The sequence below is a fragment of the Lycium ferocissimum genome, unplaced genomic scaffold (genome assembly GCF_029784015.1).
Source record: "Lycium ferocissimum isolate CSIRO_LF1 unplaced genomic scaffold, AGI_CSIRO_Lferr_CH_V1 ctg4535, whole genome shotgun sequence".
Lineage (NCBI taxonomy): Eukaryota > Viridiplantae > Streptophyta > Magnoliopsida > Solanales > Solanaceae > Lycium > Lycium ferocissimum.
Window position 1 is genome coordinate 50,556 of NW_026725694.1, and position 4,279 is coordinate 54,834.

Below are 4,279 nucleotides of genomic sequence, written 5' to 3' on the forward strand. Positions count from 1 at the left end.
GAAGGCCAAATATACCCTTCTCCCTTAACCTACCCTGCTGCCATGATTACAATGGCACTATGGGCTATCTTACCCTTCAAGAATCAATTCTTTGAAGCTTATGGTAAAAAAGGAAGAAACAAATTACTCTCAGAACAACAGATTGTAATTACAAACTCACACAAGGCATTCATAACATCCAAATTACAAGCCCGATTTGCTAAAGCTGTTAGGTGTCACCAGATTCTTTTCACAAAGGGGAAGGATTCCTCCCTTTTTATTTGTCATGACAGGCAATATTCAAAACAAAAGAAACTTTTTTTCAATTTTACTTGCAAATCCCAACTGGTCCAACTATTCCCCTCGAGCTAAGATGAGGCAGACACAACACGAAAAGTAATCCAGTTTTTAGATTTAGCAGCTTCAACAATGTGACAAGATGATCTCTAAGTGTAAGGGTTGAGAGGCTACACCCCATAACTTAAGAGGGAGGCCAAGACAACCGCTTATTTGGGAGAAAAGGTACTATGGGTCAAGCAAATGATTGACCCTTTCTGAATTCTCTCCTAAGGTCATTTTAAAAGACCTTCCCTGTCTAGTTAAGTGGCTTCCAGCCTTATATCATGCAGTCATGTCCTTTTATTACTTCTTTTTCAATCACAGATTAAATAACATTAGGCAGTTCACAAGTCAAACAGTCAAATTGTTTCCCCCTTTTCATTCTTAAAGACTATTTACCCCTATTTCATTTCTTCGCAATCCTCTTACTCAAATTGTTATCATGAAACTTTCTTTCCATCTGTATCTACCTTTTTGTGCCTAGACAGTTACAAACAAATTATCATCACTACCATACCAGTTGCCTTACACTCATAGAAGATCAAAAAGGACAATCATGTTGCAGAGTAAAGTTTTAGTCTAGGTTGTTCAGAACTTGAGCAAATCAAAAAAAAAAAAAAAAAAAAAAAAAGATAGCCACTTTTCCCTTTTTTTTCTTTCAATGTCTCAGACTCATAAATCTGGCATTCATGACCTTTTACCAAATTTAGACTCACATATGGATGAAAATAATCACAGATTCAAAAGCAAGATATCAATCCTCTACTTTCCATGCCCTATTACTTCATTCTTGGTGTAAACCAATCAATAGAGTCGTGTCACCAAAGAGTCACACACAAGAGAAGCAGACCTCCTTTTAACATTGTCCTCATTCCATTCTTTGTTCTATACTCTTCTTAACTTTAGCATGACTAGATGGTGAAGTTGGCAGTTAATTTATTACCCATTTAGCAATTTAAACAATCTTAGTCAATTTTAGAAGAGGACATGGCCTTGTGATTCCATTATTTCTCCTGCTGCTCTTACTTTCTTATCAAGTTCCACATGTTTAGGCAACTAAATTACTAGTAGATGTGAGCCTGTGACACAGACTATTGAGTCAAGTTATGAATGCCATGTGCACAAGCGGACAATTTCACACAAGGTAAAATAATTTTGAGCTGACCAAGGAAAACAAGAGTGACATTTTAAGCATCATGTGCCATGTGCACAAGCAGACAAGTTCACACAAGTTAAAACAACTTTGACCAGACCAACGAAAACATGATTGATATTTTAAGCATCATATTCTCAATAACTTCTAGGACTTCTGCCATGGATCATGGAAACTCAGCACTCACATATCACAAATCATAGGTGATCACACGCAGCCCACTCCAGGTGATAATACCAACACAGTCATAGTCATGGGCAAACAAGCAAACCACAAAACTAAAGGGGTATGATCCTATTGTCACGCCCCAACCAAAGGGCCATGACGGGCACCAGGAGCTAACACACCGAGCACCTCTAAACGTACATCTCATAAACATTTCTGGGTGGACCATAAGATAGTTCCTGGATATCATAATCTGTAAGGACATATATAACAATATAACGACACATCTCGATATAATCTTCAGCAGGTATGTGTGTCTGTAAACCGGTAGCCGACAAGGCTACTAAAATGTCATACAATGATATGAACAGGTAGGGTTATGAAATATCTAACTATACACACATGTCTACGAGCCTCTACATAGAGTATAAGTGACCAATACCAATAGACTGCAGCTCCGAAGTAAGTGGAGTGCTCCTGAGAATCCGCTGATAAATCACCTATGGGTGAAATCCTTGTACCTATCTAAGCATAATAAGAAATATAGAACATAACATGAGATAAGGATAACCTGTATGTCTGATTGCCTCTTAGGGCGAATATCATGCATGCTTAGTCTTTTCACAAAAACCATTCTCATACTTGTATAAAGTAATAGTACTGCGGAACGTGTGGCCCGATCCATATATGTTAGTGCCGAGGAACGTACGACCCATTCCATAAATACTGTGCTGCAGAACGTGCAGCCCGATCTATATATGTTAGTGCTAAGGAACGTAGGGCCCAATCCATAAATATAGTACGTTAGTGCCGAGGAACATACGGCCCGATCCATAAATATAGTGTGTTAGTGCCCAGGAACGTACGACCTGATCCATAATATAATATATACATACACATAATGTAAATAGCATGCATGAATGCTCATATGAAGGCTACAACTTTATCGGAGTGACGTAAGGTCGGTAACCTCTGATTTATACTATGGAGCAATCATTATCGCTATATTTCATCTTGAAGGAACAAGTAACATAAGATGAGATCAACAACAGTGAGTAGAATCAAGGAAATCATGACATAAACACAATGATCTCATAATGGCATTAAAATCATGAGCTTTTGGAATTTCCGAATTAAAATCATCATCATCATGTTTATCATAGAAAACATCTCATCTTTAGTACCATAAGAAGCTTTTAAGAATCAGGAACTTCTAACTTTTGGAAGTAAGAAGGTTATGGAAACATCTATGAAATCATAACATAGGAATCATGCCTTTTGAAAGAAAGGGACTAGCCTTAACATACCTTTTTGATCTCCTATTACTTAACGCTTATCCTTCCAAGCTCGTAAATCTACATTCAAGAAAATTCATACCACTGTTAGGCTTATCACCATATGCATATCTTAAGTCTTCGAATTAATTCCTTTTAAAAATCTGTGAAATTGATGACATCTCCCCTCTATTCTTTACCTCCTCCAAATACCAAAACAACTCCCAAACAATACCAACAACATCAACAACAATAAAAATACCAATATATTCTATAAAATATCCCACACGATGTTTTTCCAATTTCCAAACCAACCATAACAACATCTATAATACAAAAATCAAAGAATTATATTCAATTTAATCTCAAATTAATCCAAAATTCTTTTTCAAACTCACCTGATGGCCATCAACTTCAATTCAACTTTTTATGACTTTTCTCCTATGATTCTTTCCTTTCTAAAAATTGCTAAACCTTTACATCATCTCAATCGTGTAAATAATAGTAGGAAAAACATATCTTATAGTGTAAGAACTTCACTTTATTCACTCCTTTCCAATACTAAGTTCATCACCACCTTGAAAAGAAACAAGACCAATCATCTTCCATGAATTTTCTTTGATATTTTGATGTTGATATTCTCTCTTGATGATATGGGAAGGTTGTGGAAGATTATGGAGGGTTATGGAGTATTATTGAAGTTTATGAAAATTTATGGAGAGTTATGGAAGGTTATAGAACCCTCAAGAGTTCCCAAGAATTCTTTAGAAATATAAAGGATGAGAAGATGGTGAAAATGATGAAAATTAATGGGTTAGAGGGGTATTTATAGGTGTGTGTTGGGTCGAGGTATTGTAGCACCCGGTTAATGTAGCAGCGTTTCTCTGCTCCATCCGCCAAATTTGTAACGTCCATAACTCCCTCCTCCGATGTTAGAACCCGTATTTTTGTACATTGGAACAATCCGGATTAATTATGGTAAGTTAAGGACAAAACTATTTCGGGATACAAAGTCGGGATTCTTGACCTTCGATTTTATTTTGAGTTATAAGTTGTGCATGAATTTATTGGTTTGGAATAATTAAGAGAATTTGGGACCAAAAGTGATAAAAATTTGAAGTTGAAAATCATCCACAATTTCCATGGTTGGCCACAAATGGTGTTCAATTTTAATTGGAACAACACATTAATGTGGGCAGAGGACCTGACCAAGTCTTGCTTCACTTAAAAGATGACCATTAGTTCATTTCCATTCATTCTTACACTTAGAAAAAAATGAGAAGTGAAGCTCTCATTTAGGAGAGCTCTCGGCGTGATCCCAAAAATTCACTCCCATTTCTTGTCCTTCTAAAATTATTTTGTTGATGTA